Source organism: Rhinolophus sinicus, linkage group LG11, assembly GCF_036562045.2.
Source record: "Rhinolophus sinicus isolate RSC01 linkage group LG11, ASM3656204v1, whole genome shotgun sequence".
Lineage (NCBI taxonomy): Eukaryota > Metazoa > Chordata > Mammalia > Chiroptera > Rhinolophidae > Rhinolophus > Rhinolophus sinicus.
In genome coordinates, this window is record NC_133760.1 from 42,177,472 (window position 1) to 42,197,381 (window position 19,910).

At 45.8% G+C, this 19,910-nt stretch overlaps 1 long non-coding RNA gene across 4 annotated transcripts in view; it reads right to left on the reverse strand.

The window, feature by feature from the left end:
* The window catches only part of LOC141567512 (uncharacterized), a 288,980-nt gene that overhangs the window by 9,530 nt on the left and 259,540 nt on the right, over positions 1–19,910 (reverse strand). For 3 of the 4 annotated variants that reach the window (XR_012490184.1, XR_012490182.1, XR_012490183.1), the window contains exon 3: positions 1,894–2,011. This is a non-coding gene — a long non-coding RNA (uncharacterized LOC141567512). The remainder of the gene's footprint in view (positions 1–1,893; positions 2,012–19,910) is intronic. The other variant, XR_012490185.1, reaches the window with a different exon arrangement.

Here is a 19,910-nt window from a genome sequence, read left to right on the forward strand (position 1 = left end):
TTCAGAAAATCATTTCAGGATATTTAAAATAATGCGCTCTGTACAGTTCCGTAATTAGGACAAAATGAACTGCTCGAATGCAGCAGCCTGCCTTTGTTTACCTCGATGCCTCATCGTTTAACACTGGCAAGATACTCATATTAAAATTTGGTGTGACCGAAAACAATTTGGACTGGGTTGCATTTATCGTTTTGGGTGAGCTTTGGTTCCAGTAGGAGATGATGGATCGACCATCCGAACTCCCTCCTCAGGTTAACACTCACTAATCCTGATTTGAAAACAAACAGGAATGTTTATGGTTAGGTCCTTTTCAGCCCCAAGATCATTGTCAAATAACTAACTGTATCATGGCAGCTTGAGAAAACTAATATGGGTTCTTCCCCCTCATTGTTGATTTGTGAACCTAGGATGAATCTGAATTTAGGATGGATTTGATTTGATTTCATTTTATTAATTTTTTCCTGTTAAATGCATTGTCGTACCTGGCCCGAGCGAGGCCAGTAGCAGAGCGTTGCTGTCACACATTTATATACAGTCAAATAAACCTGGGCTGGTGACCTCACCAAGCACTATTTATTATGCAGCTGTCACCAGGAGCCATCTGTACAGGTTCAGGACGACAAGGCGACTTGTCGGACCTTTTCAACTCTGAGTATCTGTGATATGAACTTTCTTCCCTTCCGGTTATTCTATCAGCTCTGTGTTCCCCGTTTGCTTCTTTTGCCTGGGCTGCAATAATCCCACAGCCCCCACTGGTTTATTCAGAGGGCGCCTGTTTATCCCGGGTACTGCTTGCTGTTAGCATACTAACCAGCCAGGAAGCTGGGTGTCTGTTGGCTCTGCAGCTGGACAGACACGTCCCTTTCCCTTGAGGGAATTGTGCATTACAAGCACCAAGGCTGGGATGCAGGCTAGCCTCCCCTCCCAGGACCCACTGGCTGTGTCTTTCTAGGCTGGGCTTTCTGAAGCACTTTACGCAGACAAGATGACAGAGATTGAAGAGGCACCCAGGTCACAGCATTGAGACTCAGTTTCCTTTTCTTTTGCGTCAAGTGTCACAAGGCTGTATATTTGTTGGGCTCCGAGCGGGAAGGGAGAGTGGAATTGTAATGCAGGACGGCTTTATTGTATTCACAGACTCTGTCTGAGTCTTCTTTTAATCAAACATGTCAACCTGTCTTTGGGGAGCGTTATTTTATAAAGTGCTTGCCTTAATTCTCATCCACATGGATAGTCTCTGATAGAGAGGGAGAATGTTCTCAGTAAGGGGAGCCATGTCGGCAGTATTGTTTCTGAAAAGGAATTTAATAGCAACAGCTAAGCTCTCAATTAGAGCCAAGTTATAAGGATTTGCCACTGATCGAAAACGGAGGTCAAGCTCGTTGGTAAAAACCTGCCTGGCGTTTGCAGACCTGTGTATCACTAGCATGTGTTTCCTTCTTGGATTTAGATCTTGGAAATGCCATGTGATTAGATTAAGACAATCATTTTTTATATCTATCTCCGTGATTGTTTTCTCTCTGCCAAATCCTCAGAAGCACTGAACTCTGCACAGAGCTGGCAAATGGGGCTTCTGATTGATTGAAATGTACAGGACATTGCCAGAGGGCCACATAGTTAAAATATACATACAGGGTACAAGAGACGGCTGCTATCAGCCACTGTTAAGCAGGGCTTGTCATACGGAATTTCAAAATCAGAGCCTCATTGGATCATGTAATAATCTGCTAAGTGTGTAGGTGGAGGGCTTCTCCCCAGCCTGTGCCTAGTTTCTGCAAAGCGTCCCTTGTCAAGTTTCTAGAAGGAACAGAGCTGTTCAGTGTAAGCTTCCGCCTTTGTTGGAAGCTGGTGAATTAATTAGCACTGCTTTGAGTCAAGGTGTGACTTCCTTACCTGAAACAGGGTCCTCACCTGCAACAACCACGGACGATCTCTGCAGAAGCCAGCGCTGGCTCATGTCTTCTCAGAACGTTGCAGACCTGTCAGGGGCTCTCAGTGACGCCACAGTGCTCTTTATATGAAATTATGAGACATTATCAGATCCGAGCTGTGCTTTCGCTGCATTTCTGGAGGCAAGACACCTGGCTGGCCTCGAGTGGTGATTAATTTTATGTGTTTAGGGTACAGTCATCACTCAGAAAGGAGGTTGGGGCTCGGGATGATAGATGGCGGGCAGGAAGGAGATGGCCCTGGAACTGTTCTACACCATCAGTTCCTTTGATCGCTGGCAGAAGTTCAGAGATAACTTCTTTGCATCTGCCCAGAATAAACAAAGCAACCGTAGACTTTGCAGAGCTCCATTCTGGAAGGAGTTTAGAACCACACCGTCTGAGCCGCTGAAGCTAACAGAGGGTTCCATGCGCTTTTCATATGTGTCTTCAAAAATAACATGTGTCAATCTATACTTTGCTTTTAAAATACGTGTGCGTATGTGTGGGTGTCATGGATGCAACGGTGTGCTACCGGATGCCCTTGGGGACTGAGACACTCCTTTCCCACCCCACCCTGGAGTGATGGCTACTAACTGCTCACCGTTGGTTTGCTCTGGGGATTCGGGAGCTTCTGACCCACTCTCCCTTGTTACATACTCTCCCCAGCAGCTCACACCCAAAGACTGGTCAGTGTTGGGGCACAAAAGCCCAGCCTCTTTGTCCCAATTTGGGACATCTCTGAAGGATCATCTCAGCAACAACGCTGCCCACGGCGTCGGACGTGGTCTCTGCCACTGTAACCCTGCCCAACGCCTCCCACTCTCCTCACTCCCCAACAGGTGTTGTTTCTGAGAGCGTGCCCTGCCTGCAAAGCTCCCTCTCAGTGTCTATTTCCAGAAACCCCTACCCAAGACGACACTTGTCTCTTGAGCAAGTACATATGAGTATGGTACGGTGGTACATACATTTTTGTCCCCCAAGCCGCTATCCACGTAGAGAAAAAGAATCCAGCCAACGTGACAAAAGGCAACAGTGCCTATGTAACTGTATCAGTTTCTGCAGCTTTATGACAAACTGCTGTCTGGTTAAAGCTTGCCTCGGCGAACAAGGACGTTACTAACAACTACTAATCAGGAAAATGATGTATGGATTAAAGTAAACACTCCAAAAGCATTTTTGCTCAATCAAAGAGATTTAAGGGAAGGGATGCTTATACCAACCAAAGGAGAAAAAAAGACCCCCTTTGTACTTCAATTAGCAAACAATAATTTGGATAATTGGAAGCAAATGTTTCTTCTTTTATCACACGGATTCCACAGTTCTTTGCCCAATGCTGTCCCCTGCAGGGTAGAAGAAATCAAATCAGAAGATTCTGAACCATTCACAGGCCAAGAATCCCTGAGATAACAGCAGAAGGGAGCGGGTTGGTGCCCCAAAGGCCAGCACTTCCTACCCAGGCCCTCTCCCAGGAAGAGGCCACCGTTTCCCAGAAGAGCATTTCCTAGACATCATGCAAAGAACACGCTCTGCAAAGCATTTCTGAAGCCCCCACAGGCAGCGTCATGGATTTCATTGGATAAATGTGGGAGTACAGACTGTTTGCTGCTTCCTGGGGAAGGGTGACAGTTGTTTTGAGAAACTCAGAGCTGGATGTCTGCAAAGCAAATGGCCTCAGTGCGGCAAGGACTTTCTTTTTTTAAGAGCAACAAAAGACCTGAGGAAATGCTGTCAGCCCAGGTAAGGACAGAAACCCGGTAACGGTATGCTATTGTTCCAGAAGGTACTGCTCCTTCAGATGATAAACAGGACCGTAGGTATGCGAGAGGGAGACTAGAACAAACTAGTAAGTCTCTCTAGTAAGGCTCCAAACCTCAGGGGAGGGTGCTGGGAGCCATGGCGTGGTCTGGAGGAATCAGGCTCTTGCACTGGCTTTACTTTGTCACCATTGACTTCCCAGGAGCCCAAGAAGCACCTCCCAGGAAGGAATGTGGCATCTCTATTTACACAGAGTAGAGAGTTTGGCTTTATGAGTTTTTCTGTGTCCCGGGCACAAAAAGTAAACCCCCCACCTCACATTTCTTCACATCTGCACCTTCACTCTTCACTCAGCATCCTGCCATTTCCAGCTGATTGTCTGCCGTGTGTCTGTATCCTCGGGTGATGACGATGATGAGGGTAGCCACAACACTTTATCTGAAATGGTTCGTTGGAACCTCACAACACTCTCATAAGAAGATGGTTATTATTATCCCATTTTACGGAACAGAAAACTGAGACTCAGAGAAGTTACATCACTCGACCGGTGTCACACCCAGAGGAAGGGTGCCTTCAAGTAGAGGGTGTCAGCCTCCTGGGAGCAGACAGCTCACAGAACCTTTCCTCACCTGCACAGCAAAAGGACGGAGAGGAGAGAGCTGTGGTTGACCAAACCCTGCTGTGAAAAATGTGAGCCCTGTAGAAGCCAGGAAGCCAACATTGGCAGGCAGGTGCCGCACTGGTAGTATCTTAGTCCTGGAAGAGGAGGAAAGACACCTGTGAGATTTGTTCATTGACTGATTGACTCACTTAGTCACTATTTATATAAAACCTGCTCTGTCTCAGTCCCAGGCTAGGGACACAAAACTGGTTATAACGTCAGTTTTAGAGGCACTCACAGTGTGATTGGGAGAGGAAGGCCTGTAGTCTTGGGGGTCCTGCCTCATTCTGTGCCCCACCCCCCACTGAGGGGTCACTGGCTGGCTGGGGCCCAGGTCTCTCTGAGAAGCCACTCAGTTGTGGAGTGAGCATCTGGCAGCTGCCCTACATTTTCTACCGGTGGAGCCTTGTTCACCCATCTGTTTCATCTCTAATATCTCATCTTCAGTTACTTTCTGCGCCTCCCATTTGGGAAGTTATGTAAATAAGCCTCATCATTACCCTGAGTGTATCCCAAGCCTCTGCCTCAGGTCCATTTTAGGTCCCAGGAGCTGGCCATTCTGTTTCTGGACGAGGGGTCATTTCACCACCTCCTAGGAGAGCTGGCAGCTCTGGGCACCCAGTGGTATCATTGGGCCCCAGTGTGCTGGGGACCCAGTAGGAGGGTTGGGAGGTCACATTTCCACTGGTCATGGCCCCTCTTGACTAACGTCTCCCCCAGGTCCCAGTGTCGTGCCAGCTTTGTACAGAGAAGGTGTTGGAAGGTTCACGGGAATTTAGAGATTGTCTAATCTCTGATTGAACTGCGGGGAGAGCAGAATTAAGAGGGATGGTCCCACTCAAGCCCATCAGTGCAATGAAATGCTCAGCCTTAGATGAAGGCTAATGGGGTCCGGGGACAGAAAGTTCCGCCATTGGGATCTTCATTCACTTACTTGTTCACACATTTAATCATTCAAGAACAACTTATTGACCTCCTTCCACATATCTGCTTCTATAGTAGACACAGTCCCTCCCTTATGGGACCTGCAGTCCAGTTGGGGAGAGAGGCATTACTCAAATAATTGAACAGATGCATGAATGGCAGCCCCAGCGTCCCCACCCACCCCCCTCCATGCAGCCAGGCTCCCTTATGTTCCCCTTGCATGGAGGGGATGGGTGGTCTCTGTGGGTGGCAGCAGCCTCAGGTGGGAACCCCCTCCCTGTTCCTTCAGCTTTTCCCCTAAGCAGAATGCCTCAGTTCCTGAATATTTAACCACTCACCCCCTCTTCTTCCTACCCTGACTCCTGCAAGACCAGATGTCTCCACTACCACCTTTCTCAAGTTGTGGTCTGAGGACCCGTGAGATTCGCATGTACTGAGCTTGTGAAAAGAATGAAGATTTCTGGGCCCTACATCAGACCTACCAAAGCAAAGCCCTCTAGGATTGTGGCCTGAGAGTCCAGCTCTTCACCAGCCCCTGGGTATTCTTCTGCAAACTGAAGGTTGAGCATCCACATGCCACAGTGTTTCAAAGCCCAAGACAAGGGCCATGGATGCCTGATTGTTCTGTGTGTCCAGTTACACCGCCATTGCCTCTGGGAAAAACTTCCATTACCACCCGGGGGGATCATTTTTTTCTATGACCTTTCCCCCTCCCCTTTGGCCCCCCATCACACTTGCGTGGTCCAGAAGTGGGTACCTGACCCAAACTGGACCAATCATACACCCCCCTTGGGATTTTCAAGGTAGGAGCAGGAAAAAGAGGCAGATTGTCTCTGGGGATCAAATGAGAGGTCCAGATCAGTCAGTGGCCATTTTCCACCACGTGTGGAAGAAGGTCCCTAGAGAGAGAGAATGGGTGCACCAGGCAGAATCAAAGACAAGAGATAGAGCGAGAAAGTCCTGGGGCCCAGATGTATTTCTGCCCCTTCTGTGGTTCAGTTGTTCAGTCTGAGGTTCTTGGGTTCTGGGAACCAGCCAAGCCCTCCTTTTATCTAACTTTGGATGGAGTGGAAATTGTAACAGATTCCATGCCCATTAGAATGGTCACAATTTGGAAATGCTGGCAGGGATGTGGAACAACAGGAAATCCCATCGTTGCTGGTGGGAATGCAACACGGTACAGCCACTTGGGAAGATTGTTGGGTGCTTTCTTACAAAACTAATCATACTCTTACCAAGTGGTCCAGCAATCGCACTTCTTGGTACTTACCTGAAGGACATGAAAACTTATGTCCACACAAAAACCTGCACATGGATGTTTACAGCAGCTTTATCCATAAATGCCAAAACTTAGAGGCAACCAGCAAGATGCCCTTCAGTGGGTGAGAGGTAAAGAAACTGGGGAGCATCCAGACAATGGAATATTATTCAGCGCTAAAAAGAAATGAGCTATCAAGCCATGAAAAGACATCGCGGAATCTTAGAGGCGCATTGCTAAGTGAAAGAAGTCAATCTGAAAAGGCTGCGTACTGTATGATTCCAACTCTAAGACCTTTGGGGAAAAAGCAAAACTATGTAGACAGTGAAAAGATCAGTAGTTGTCTGGGGTTAGTGGGCGTGGTTACTGGGACGACTAGGCCAAGGGTTTTTAGGGCAGTGAAAACACTCTGTATGTTAACATAATGACCACTACGTGTCATTATACATTTGTCGAAACCCATAGAATATACAGCAGTAAGAGTGAACCATCATGTCAATTATGGAGTTGGGGTGATTATGATGTGTCAATGTAGGCTCATCAGTTGTAACGAACATACCACACTGGTGAGGCATAGTGACAGTTGGGGGAGGCGGTGCATGTGTGGGGGCAGGGTATGTATGGGAATTCTCTGTACCTTCCCGTCCATTTTGTAGTGAACCAAAACTGCTCTAAAGAAATTGTCTTAATAAAAAACAAAAAGGTCAATGGACAAATATAAATAAATAAAACCTTATGGAAACTCACAATGTAACTCCTAGATTTGGTCATCTGAAAACTTTTCCTTCCGTGTACTTCAAAAGGCAGGCGTTAAAAAAACAAAACACAAAACAAAACAAAACAACCCACTAGCACGAGTTTCGCTTGGGAGCCTGCTGTCTAGAAGTGCAGCTCCTTTAGACCAGGCTTGTCCCTGGCCCAGCCATGCATTTTACTGTGTTGTCATACATGCCCAACCACTTTTCCACCATGCCGAACTGCTGTCATGCAGTGAACCCAATGGGGAGTCACTTGGCACATAGTAGGCCCTCAATAAGTATTTGTCAGATCAAGAAATAGAAATCTCCCGTTTTGAACAACCTTCATTCCGTGAGTTAAAACACTCCAATAGCAACAACGCGAAAAGGCAGCCCCATAGCTAGGGCACTGGGGGAGGGGGTTGTCAGGGAAAGCTGATCTCAGGTTCCAACTGCCACTCTGAAGGGCAAGGTTGGCTGCCTTCAGTGCCAATCTTAAGAGTGAGAGCAGATGTGAAAATCAAACACAGGATTCAGAACTGTAAACTGTTTATCTGTGCGCTGAGAAAACCTATTCATCGCCCGAACAGGCCACTCAGTCACACGGTTCCTTCCTTCCTAACGGGCGTCATACAGTTATTTTTTTCTCAGTGGCAGCGTGAGTCCTCGCTGGGTGGTAGGGTGTAGGCTGTGCTGTGAGGCGACTGCCCAAGAAACCAGGCCAGCCAGGGCAGGGTGACCGCCGGGTGCCATTCATGTTTAGAGAATGAGCACTGTAATTCTATCCAATGCCTAGTTTATGTACCTGACAGCCACCTCCTGGGCTAGAATGGAGCTCTCAGAGCAAGAAATAAAGCATCGGGAGAATCCGAAGCATCGTCTGCGAGGAGCGGAGAGTTGGGCGAGTGCCTGCTGAGACTGCAGCCAGTGCCAGAGCAGGCCCAAGAGAATCACCCTGGAACTCACCTCAAGTAGGTGCAAGCGAAGGAAGGCAGAATGGGGACTGTACACCTAGTGGGTCCCTGGGACCCTGACTTCTGGGAAAGGGTGGCACACAACAATTGTAGGGTGTCAATGCAAAGACTGGACCTGAGAGTCACAGATTTGGGTTGCACCCTTGGCTGGACCACTCCCTTATTGGGTGACTATGGGCCAGCTGTTTCCCCCTCTGGGCCTCTGGGTTCTCATCTGTAAAATGGGACCATCGTAGTATTGACCCCCAAGTCTGTTTGTGAGGATTGAATGAGATCACTCCTGTAGGGCTCTTAACAGAGTGAGTGCTCAATAAATGGAAGTGGTTGTTGGTATAATGACAGTTATGATGTGGGCCTAGGCTGTGGAGCAGCTGACGGCATGACGAGGGCTGGGCAGGCATCTCCAAATCCTCAACACATCCCTCCATTTTTTTGTCCCATCTGTCAAGGTGGCGCTATTCTCGTGACACTCTTGAAGAGCTACCACCTGAGAGGGGTAACCTATCTGGTTTGCTCTACTACCTCCTAGCTTGAGCAGGTCTCTTCACCTGCCTGCAGCATCTCTGCATCACCGTAAACAGGGACAAGAATCCCTATCGTTTGGGGCTGTCGTGAGCACGACTCGAGATACTGAATATGAATTGCAGCATGCTGTCAGGAGTGTTTGATGCTCCCATGAACAGCAACTGTAATAACTATGATGGCAAATGGTATTACTGACCACCGATAGCTGACAGACACCAGATAATCTCATCTGAAGGAAAGAAAGACCGGGCAAGATCGTAACACGCAGACCTCTAAGCCCTAACAGGACAGGTTGCGCAGGTTCTTCATATTCAAGTCTTGTTCCAGCCTCACAGAATCTCAGTCATGGGGGAAACTCCCAGTAGCACCCACACGTCACAGATGAGATCGCCGAGACTCATTAAGCATATTGCTGTGGGATCACACCGCTAGTGACCTGTCTAAAATCCTGAAGCCCACTAGTCCTTCCCCTGTCACAGTAGATTGAAACCAGGGGCAAGTTTGCCCCCCACCCCCCACGCCCAGGAGACCGCTGGCAGACATTTTTCTTGTTGTCGCAACTGGGAGGGGGAGGCGCTACTGGCATCTAGTGGGTGGGAGCCAGGGTTGCTGCTAAACATCTTTCAATACATGGGACAACCTCCATACAAAGCCTCACGCCGCTTAAAATGTCAGTAGTGTCCTGGTTAAGAAACCCTGAACTGCCCTATAGCTGCTTCCAATTGCGATAGCCTGACCAGTGAGGCTAGAGGGCAGTAGGAGAGAGACGCGAACTGAAGAATTACACCTTCCACTCCTGAACTCAAGGCTCAGGTATTACTGACCAGCTCTGGTCTGAACAGGGTTTTCCAAAAACGTATTAGTTGGGACAGTAATCATTGGTTCCACTCACCAAAAATGTCCAGTTCTTCCTGGCACGTGTAAGGCTGTCCTTCCCTGACCTTGCGAAGTTAGGGGTGGTCACATGACTTGCTTTGACCAATGAAATGTCAGCAAAGGGAGTCTCACTTCTGGCGGATACTTTAAGAATCAGAGATGGATGCACCATCCCACCATTTCTAAGCCTTCGCAAATAGAGATGCAGAGAGGAAGCAGGATGTCGTGAGAGAGAGAGAGAGATGTTAGCAGACAGCTATACTCACCCTGAGTCCCTGAGCAAAGATGAAAAAGTAGAGCCCCCGGCATATCTCTGATGAAATGTAGTGTTAACAGGAAATACATTTTCATTCCTTCAAGACACTAATATTTGGGACTACTTTGTTGCCACAGCATAACTTAACCTATCTTGAACAATACCATTGTCAACATGTAGAGAGAGAGAGAGTTCATATAAAAAGCCCGGATTTCCCACTTATCTTGGGAGATTCTGGAGACTCTGGGTCTTCAGTCAATATAGCAAAACAGATGGTCTACTTCACACAACTGTATTATGGCAGTTGGGGTATTTGGGTTTGTGATGCCCGATCACTTATCTTGTCAAGGGTTAGCCTTGCCAAATTGAGGAGCTAGAATGGTATTTCATCTATTCAGCCTATTCAGGTGAGGGCAGGGGACCCAAACCCTCCCTTTTTCTGGAGTGGAAGAATGAGAGTTGGGTGAGGAGAATCGGGGGACTTGCTACGTGGAATGATTGCTCTTGGTTTCTAGGGAAGAGGTTGCACCTCATATTTCCCACAAATGGGGGATGGCTTGCCACTCTATTTTAGAGGAGTTTCTTTTCACACCCTTCACTCCTTCATTTGTTCATCCATTCCACTCACCCACTAACTGATCCATTGACTCATTCATCTACTCGTATATTCGTTCACTCATTAAGCACCTACTCATTCATTCACTCATTTACTTGCTTACTTATTCACTCCTTCATTTGTTCATTTCAAGATGTTTCCTAAGGGCCTACCACGTGCCAGCTCTATACAGGAACTATACTCAACACCAAGGTCTACCAGCGGTCCGAGTAGGATGGTAGGTTGTCTCTAACGCTGGCTTTCAATAATTCCTCCCATCTCAGTCTCCACATAAGAGATAGACTTGATTTTCCCTCTCCTTGCATCTGGACAGGCTCTGTGGCTTGCTTTGAGCAAGGGAATTCAGCAGAGGAGATGCTGTGCCATCTGAGCCCAGGCCTTAACAAGCCAGCACCTCCTACTTCTGCTCTTAGAACTGAGCCAGTTCGACTCACTTGAGGCTGGATCCTCCTGTTACACCTGAGCTGCCCGACATGACACCATGTGGAGCCTGGGTGAGCTACCCAGCTGAATGGTGGTGGTGGTGGTGGTGGTGGTTGTTATATATCAAAAGATAAGTGAAACTGTGAATCTGAGGAGATCCCCAGGAAGAATGCTGAAAGTGCCAACTGCTTTCTTGCAGCTGTTTATGATAAAGTATGGGGAAAGAGCGCTAAAGAAGAAGCTAGTCCATTTTCAAGCAGAATTTAGAGAAAATATAGCATTCCCAGAAGAGTCTCTCCAGCTGGCAAAAATATTCTCAAGGAAGGCATGGCTTCACGGTACACATCAGATCAAGGCATAGCCATAAGACCCCTATTAAGACCTCTGAAAGATTTAAAGCTATTTAAACCAAGGAAACTCTCAGCTAGACAAAACTAGGAACTGAAGGACATTATCCTAAAGCATGTCTCCGAAAGAGTTACGGGTATGGCTTTTGGAGCGTATAATAAATACCATCAAGATTCATAGATAACCCACAGAGTATTTATGACAATTGTATTGCTGAAAGCACCCCTGGTTTGCATCAAAAGCGACGAGAACCATTCAAAATGAAAAGAGTCCTCTGGGCTCCCAACTTTCTATAAGTGGTAAGCATGCTGAGAGGTGCATATTTGTATATAAGCCAATGCTTATGAAAAAGAAGGAACCCATACAGGACAGAGGGAAGGTCCCAGAGAGCTGAGACAAAGGCTGGGAAGAAAATGGAATTAGGGACCCTCTTCTAGAGAGAATGCAGTCATGATCAACTAATATTCCATGTCCCCAGAGACGGGGCCCTGGCAATGTGTGCCCAGCTGGATTTAAGAATCGCTATGGACCAGTGAGTATTACGTGCTTCCCATTCTTCTCCTTTTGGGAAGGAAGTATCTTTGCAGGTATCTTCTCCGTGTTTCACCATTGTACAGGGGCTGTAAGAATGTAGATAACTTGCCTTTCTCTTTACAGCTCTCTAGGGAGCTTCTCCTGAGGAGTTTTATCTGCATCTGGACCTGATTTCAATGACTGTATCTTGGACTTCTAACCAATGGTGTGATTGGCTGTGATCGGTGCAGGGGGAGGGAGGGCATTTTGCATGTGGGAGGACCGGGAGTGTTGTGACGATAAGGAGGATTGTGGTAGGCGGCTTTGAAAATGGCTGCAACCATCCCTCTCATCCTGAATGCTCTTCACAGTGTGAGGGAGCCGCGTCTCCCAACCACAGATGGAAGCTGCTTCCCCTCCTCTTGAATCTGGATGACCCTGTGTCATGCGGGGTCTCAGCTCCCGCTCCCCACATAAGAACGCAGGATATGGTGAGGCCAAAATGGAACACCCACGGAGCCATAAATAGGGGAGTCATACTACTATAGTCTCGCTGGCGGCCAGGCGAGACACATGGAGTAGGATCCAACCGATCTGCAATCCGTGGTCCACATGTCTGCCTGCCTGCCAACCAACCAACCAACCAACCAAGGCAGCCATGGCAGTTATATCAGTGGCTAACGGCTAACTGGTTACAGCTGACGGCCAACTAGCCACAGCTGACAGCCATTTACTACCCGAGCCAGTACCTTTCCACGTGAGGCCGAGAGCCTGAAAACTGCTCTCTGGGACTCTGTCCCCACAGCCTGTGACTCCCATGTGGCACGAGTGATATGCGACTTCTGAGGTCAGGCCTTCAGAGTCCCTGCACCTCCTGTTTCTCCTTCCAGAACACTCTTGCCATCATGAGAGGAAGCTCAGTCTACATTATTGAACATTGAGAGAAGTCATGTGGGGGAGCCCCGAGCTCTACGTGACAGCTGGCACCGAGATCAGGGAGTGAGACCGTCTTGGATCCTCCAGCCCCCATCAAGCCACCACAGCCCACTCCAAGTGAAGCCGGAATGAGCCATTCCTGCTGAGTTGAGACCTGTCCACACTGCCTACCACGAATCACGAGCCATCAAAGTTTTAAATCACTGAGTTTAGGGGTGATTTGTTACACAGCAATAGATAACTGAAACAACGGGTTTGTTCAGGTGCTTTCTCAGCTTGAGCTGATGACATTGCTTCCAATTCGCTCCAAATCTAAGCCGAGCTGTTAGAAATGACATCTCAGAGCCCCACACCTCATCAGTAGCCTCACTTCCCAAAAGGCCTTGAAACAGCGCCTAACATGTGTACCGGGAAGCTCACCAGAGAGCCAGACGCTGCTACTGAGAGCAGTCCCTTTGCCAAGTTGACATCTTACTTCTTTAACTTCCAAGGAAAAATGAGGAGTGGAAGACGAGAGAGGAAGAAATAACACTGGAGCTCTCCCATTTCCAAATACCGAAGGGAATTTTTTTATTGTGCTTATTTTTCTTCTGAGCTGCCACTACTGACCAACTGTTACATGTCAGGCACATTACATGTATATCTTTCAAGGAAGTTTCTCTTGAAATCCTCATCTTTACAGATGATAAAAACTGAGACTCCTAGAAATTATGTGACTTGGCTGAAGCCACTCAACTAGGAGGAGGGGAACCTGGCTCACGAACCCAGTGTTTCTGGCCTCCGAAGCGTACCGTTCACTTCTGTGGCGTGTCCTAGCTCCCTTCAGGATGTGTGCGCTGCACTTGTCCTGGGTACGTGAAGCTCTGAAAACAGAAATGTGATTTGCGCATGAGGTACCTGCACACATGGGAAGCTACATGAACAGCAAGGTGTGGTTGGGACGGTCATGAACCTGGGCTGGAGCGAGGTGCAGTTTAGGCAGAATCACAGCAGGAAGTGAGGAGCGGTTTTAAACAGAGAAGGAAGTGCAGGATTTATTAGGGACTTGATTTTGTTTGACACTGGGCTAGGACGTATGTGTATTTTTCCTATTTTACAGATGTGAAGCTCAGAGGAGCTAAGTAAATCACCCAAGGTCACATATTCAACGGATGGTGGAGAAGTTCAAACCCAGGTGTTTCCAGAGCCAAAGTGCATTCCTTTTCCAGGGGCCTGGGCTGAACGTGGGACACCATTTCCACGACTGTCTGGAGCCAAGTATGCAGATTGATGGGCAAAGATAATTTTCCTTTGGCCCCATTTCTGTAAGGCTTGGCCCTCAACACTCTAAGCAGCTATGTCTGTTCCACCACCATCTTGAATCAGTGGATAAAGTACGTAAACTAGCTCAAAGAAATGAAAGTGCACGATCCTATGGAAACCAGTAACCTGGAAGGGGGTGCTAGATGGGATACCCAGGAATCTTTCTTTGTCTATTTCTATTTTCTATTTTTCCTGACTATTCCTTCATTTATTCATTCCTTTGGAAGGATCTGTTAGACACATATCTCCGCTCAGTGCTACTCTACTTATTCAAGACGCATTAAGGAACATTACAAAATTCCTGCCCTCATGAGATCTGTGTTCTAGTGGAGAAGACAGACCATACGTAGGTTTCTTCCAAGCAAATCTTTTTCTCAAATCAGAAACAAGCTGCCCAAGATTGCCTGGAGGAGCAGGGAAATAGAAAACTCCCCACCAGCGTCCTTTGTCCAGTTATTAAAATCTAAACAAATTATTCTGGGATGAAATCTTAGTGTGTAATGATTTTTACCCACTGCCTCCCCATCAGGAGGTCAAGCTGTGGTTCAAGACTATTTGGAGCGCCCTGACTAAGAAGCCCTCGGCACTCACCCCCACGCCCTAAGCTGACCACAGGAATCCCCCCTCAGAACCTCCCTCGACAGCCCAGCTCCAAAGTGTCTCTTTAAAATGAGCCAGGAAAGCTCCGAGACATACTTTTCCCCTTACTGATAGCAGTTAATGTGCCACGAGTCATTGCCAAAATAAGTTGCTTATTTTAAAGCAACTCAAACGGGCTATTTCATTTTCTAGGCCCATTCATTAAGATGTTGATTCACCCTTTGCAGGAGCAATTGAAACCCTATTCAGGAGAATGACCACTGGGCCAACTTTAGCTAAACTCCTTGGACTTTGAGGTTATTTACTGTCCATCATTAGTCACTGGAGTGAGCGAGGAGAGCGTCTTGTTTTGATATTTAATTCAAAGGCAGAGGAATTAAGGGAGGGAGGGTAATAAAATTACCGGGTTAAGCACTGGTATCGTTGGCAAGAGTTTTTAAGGTCATCGGAGTGTCATCAACCCTCACAGATGACAATTCCAAAAAAAATAGTTGTTATAAAAGGGAAAATACCGATTGTTGTCTTGTCAAACAAAAAACGTAGCACTGTGTTCTGCACGAACACTCCATAGCTTCCACCAATTTTGCAAAGCATGTTTCCCTTTGGGTGGGGATTGTCAGGTCTTCCCTTCTATTACATCCTTCCATTGACATACCGGCCTCCCCAGGGGAGGACAAATCCACCCAGATATTTGTAACTCTCAAAGTGCATTTGCGTCATTTGCGTCCAAGATGGGTCATTATTCTAGGCTCAAACCACATCCTGCAAAACGAAAACAACAAGGAGACCTTTGACCAAAAACTGGGGAGGAGGTGGGAGAAGAGGCAAGGGGGTGGCCTAACTGTTAAGGTGTTAAAACCACAGCTAGTGTTTCAGAAGTTTTGAGAAACAAACTCTCCCTGCAGTGTAATGTAATTACAACCTTGTCTTGGCTAAGTGTAGTACCCCAGAGATTACTATAAGTAACTTATAATAGAATTTTTATTAGCGGCTGTAATTTTTTTATGATAATTAGAGTAATCTGCAGCTCATAAAAGCAGAAGATATATAGTTATATCTTTTGTCCAGGAAAAGTGTTTCTTCCAACTATGGAAACACTGTAAGTGGCAAATGCAGCTTTATGACCCTCGTTGGCTTTTATGCTGGGCTGTTTGGTGTTCCTTTCCTTATTAACACTCCTCATTCCTTTGGCAGTAAACATTTGACGACAAACTCAAAATGTGCTCCTAGGGATCCAAAGGCAGCAGAAGCCATCTCCAAATGCCTGCGAGCCCAGTGCCCTCCCCTCCCCTACTTTCTCTCCTCTGTTCAGAGTCCAGAGGTTTTGCGAGGTCATTTGTTAATAACCCCCCACCCCCACCCCCCAGGCTCAGGCCTGCCAGCACCTGGGTTTTGGGTGTGACACACAACTATTCCACAAGGACCCAACCAGCCCGTGATTCCACGAGAACCAGGGGGGCTATCTGAGCCTGCTCAGAGGAGCATTGGGGAGAGATTGTGAATACTCATGTCTGCACTGACTGCACTAGTGAAGGGATGTTATGCTAACTGCTGTAACAAACAAACCCCTGCATTTCAATGGCTTCACACGATAGATGTTTATTCGCTCACCTACGTATTAGTCAAGCAGGTGAACCCGGTCAGCGAGAATCTTTCCTCCAAGTGGTGATTTAGAGACCCAGGCTCCTTCCACCTTATAACCTCACCATCCCCTGGGGCCTCTGAGCAATCTCCATCCATTTCTCAAAGGCAAGAAGAGAGAAGGACGAGGGCACTTATTCATTTAGAACCCCATCCTGATGGGAGGCGCTCAACTGGTGAAAACGGATCACATGCCACAAGCAGTTGCAAGGGGTGCTGGGAAATTTAGTCCTTCCCACTTTAAGAATTCTGCTCTATAGAAGAGCGAGTAAGAGGGCCCATCCCTACCCCACTGGACAAGACACGCTCTATATTTATACAGACTGTATGGAAGGATCTGTGAGGATGCCAAGCTCTTCACAGAAACAGACCATAATGGGTGTAATATTGAAGAACAAATTCTAAAGTCAGACCGTTTGTGTTCAAAGCCTTTTCCCTTTATTGCCATTGCAATATTGATTAGATTACTGAACTGCTCTGATCCTCAGCTTTCTCAGCTGTAATATGGGAATAAAAATAACGAAAATGAATTGAATCCATAAGGTATGCTACATACTGTTCCAAGTGCGGTATAAATGCTATTTTCTTTAACACTCATCACAACTCTATGAGGTAGGTGCTATTATTATCTGAGCTACACAGAGGGGAAAGCTGAGGTACAGAAAGGTTGAGTAAGTTCCTGCAGTCACCCAGGCTGTAGTAGAATCAGGATTCAATCCTAGACCTCTCAGGCACTAGCCACACAGCTTAATCAATGACAGTGCCCGAGTGACAGAGTTGTGAAGATTATATGGGATGACAAATAGCAAAAGATTTTAACAACTAGTGAGCCCTTGATCTATTTACCCAATTATTTATTTATGCCACGAAATACCTCCTCCATCAGCTGGTTACAGTGCCCCCCAAACACACAATTAGTATTCATTGTTTGGGTTAAGTGAGCATTTTTCAAAGACTGTTTTGCCTAAGTTTGTTCTCAAAGAATCATCCTTAAAAGGGTGTTCTATGGTCAAATAAATGTGGAGATGTTGAATACCCTGTCTTGGAGATTCACAGGCATAGTAGCCTATCAAAGGCACTGATAAGTCCTGCAATAAAGAAACCTGTTTAACTTTGTTTAATCCTGCAATTCTCAAATTTATTTGCTTTTGGGCCCCCTAATTAATGTAGCATTATTAACACTCTAAGAAGCTGGTGTTCAATTTAATATACTTTATTACATGCTAGGTGATGTTATACTAGCTTCAGGAGCTCCCAGGTGAAAAGTGTGTGTCTGAAAGCTAGGCCTGCAAAACCTATCTGAGGATGGGCCTTAGGAATTGAATCAAGAGACTGATGTTTTGTAAATTTGTCTGTTTCTACTTATCAAGGATTTTGGGGCGGGTAGTGTGGAGTGGGTTGCTATTTAAATGCCAGGGCCTGTCCCAGAAATTCCTGGTGATTTTTTATTGACATCATCAAAAGGGGTTAATTATAGCTCTGTTGCTCTCTCAGTACCTTCTAATTTCCTTACCTTCAGCCCCAAGAAACAATTTTCCCTCAATATGGAGGGAGTTGTAAAAGACTGTTGAACAGGAGAGGGGAACGGAAACCAGTTCAAGTTCCCTTTTAGCTTCATTATTTCATTTGGAAATGTCATATAACCTTGCAATGTAGCTCCCAGTTAACTCCCCCAAAATCTGGATTGTTGAATCAACTGGAAGTCAAATAATTAGAATTCTCAATTAACCAAAAACTTGTCCCTTCACTATTCACTGGAGAGAGAGAGAAAAAAGATTACAAGTTAATAAGCTAATAACAGCAATTTTAAAACCCATGGGAAAATATTTTCCATAATAATGACACAGACAGTATCCTTAATGAATAAACAGGTCATAAAAATCAATAAAAATACTGAGTTAACAGAAAATGTAGGCAAAGGATAGAAATAAATGAGGTATTGAGAATGCAAATGGCTAGTACACATAGAGTCATTCTGGCATCAAAAAATGTAAGTTAAAAATTGATAAAACCCAATTTTCACTTGGCAAATGAGTAGTAAAGATTAAAATACCCTCCAAGCTTGTCAGGGTACCAAACCTGCAAATAATTATGCCCATTGACTTGATAATGCCACCTCTAGGAATTATTCTTTTAAAAAATCAGAAAAGCAAATACAGATTTATGTCCAGCTATATTTATTGTCATGCTATTTGTAATATTGAATGAAAAAAAGGTTAGCCTAATTACAGAGAAAGATCTGGGAATATCAGAATTCATAGTGGAATGTTATGATGAATATAAAACGATATTTTCAAAGCAATGTTAATGACAAAGGAAAATTCTCATATAACTACTAAGACAAATTACAAGATATAAAACTACAGTTATACTATTAACTCAACTATATAAATATGCAAGAGGGACAGTAAGAGCAAGAAAGGGGGGAAGAAATATGAAGGAAATATAACCAAAAATGAATGTTAATAATGGCTGTTTCCAGCTTGTCAAATTAGAAGTTACTTTGTTTTGTTATTTTTAGCTTTCTCTATTTCCAGCATTTCTACAAGGGCTATGAATGATTTTTGTCATCAGAAAAAGGAAATAAAAACAATAGAGGTTAGGAGCAAAAAATCAAAGAAGACTTTTTCGATCACTGCTGATTCAGCTCAGCGCCCTCTCCTTTTCACACATCCCAGCCTGTATCTTGGACACTGATGTTTATTCAGCATGGCAACCCAGAAGCCCTGTGAGATCTTCAGTCACTGAGAAGATATTCACTGAATTTACCACACTGAACTTCCTGAGGCAGGGACGTGAAACACCACATCTTGGAAAGATTTTCAGCAGTAAGATTTGAAACCAAAAGAATTCTTGGCTAGCCCTCATTTAACCAAAATATCATGTTAACCAAAGTAGCACATTAACAGAAAATTCTGCTCAGGTGAGATTCGACTGTATAAATGATTGTTTAATTATCTACTACTCTGGCTGACTCAGACCTCTGCCAGTTTTTTTGTTTTGTTTTGTTTTGTTTTGTTTTCGTTTTTTTTAAATAACATGGAAAACTAAAATCTGCCTATATAACTCAGTTATGGAACACTACTCTCTCTCCTGTGGCAGAGGTTACTTTGTGTTTACCATATCTCATATTGTTTTCCTCCTGGGCACACAGATTGCATTTCCCAGTGTCCTTTGCAGTTAGGTGCAGCCATAGGCTGAGTGCTGGCCGAAGGAAGGTGATCAGAAATTATGCACACCACTCCCAGGCCTGACTCATGAAACACCCCTCTATGCATCAGCTGTGCTAACTCTTGGTTTCCCCATGTGCTAGATACATGAAGAAAATCCAGTGAATAGCTCTCAAAGCCTAAGGGATGGGGAGCCATTAAATGGAGCCACTAAATCCCTGAATGGCTTCATGGAGCGGAGTGCACATGCTCAGTCTCTCTCTCTCTCTCTCTCTCTCTCTCTCTCTCTCTCTCTCTCTCTCTCTCTCACACACACACACACACACACAGCAGATCTTCTTGAGACTGTGTCATGAAGGAGAAATAAACAATTATTATGTTACATCACTGAAGTCTAGAAAGTTGTTTGTTACAGCAGTTAACTTACCCCTATGAATATATCACCTTACAACAAACACACTCAG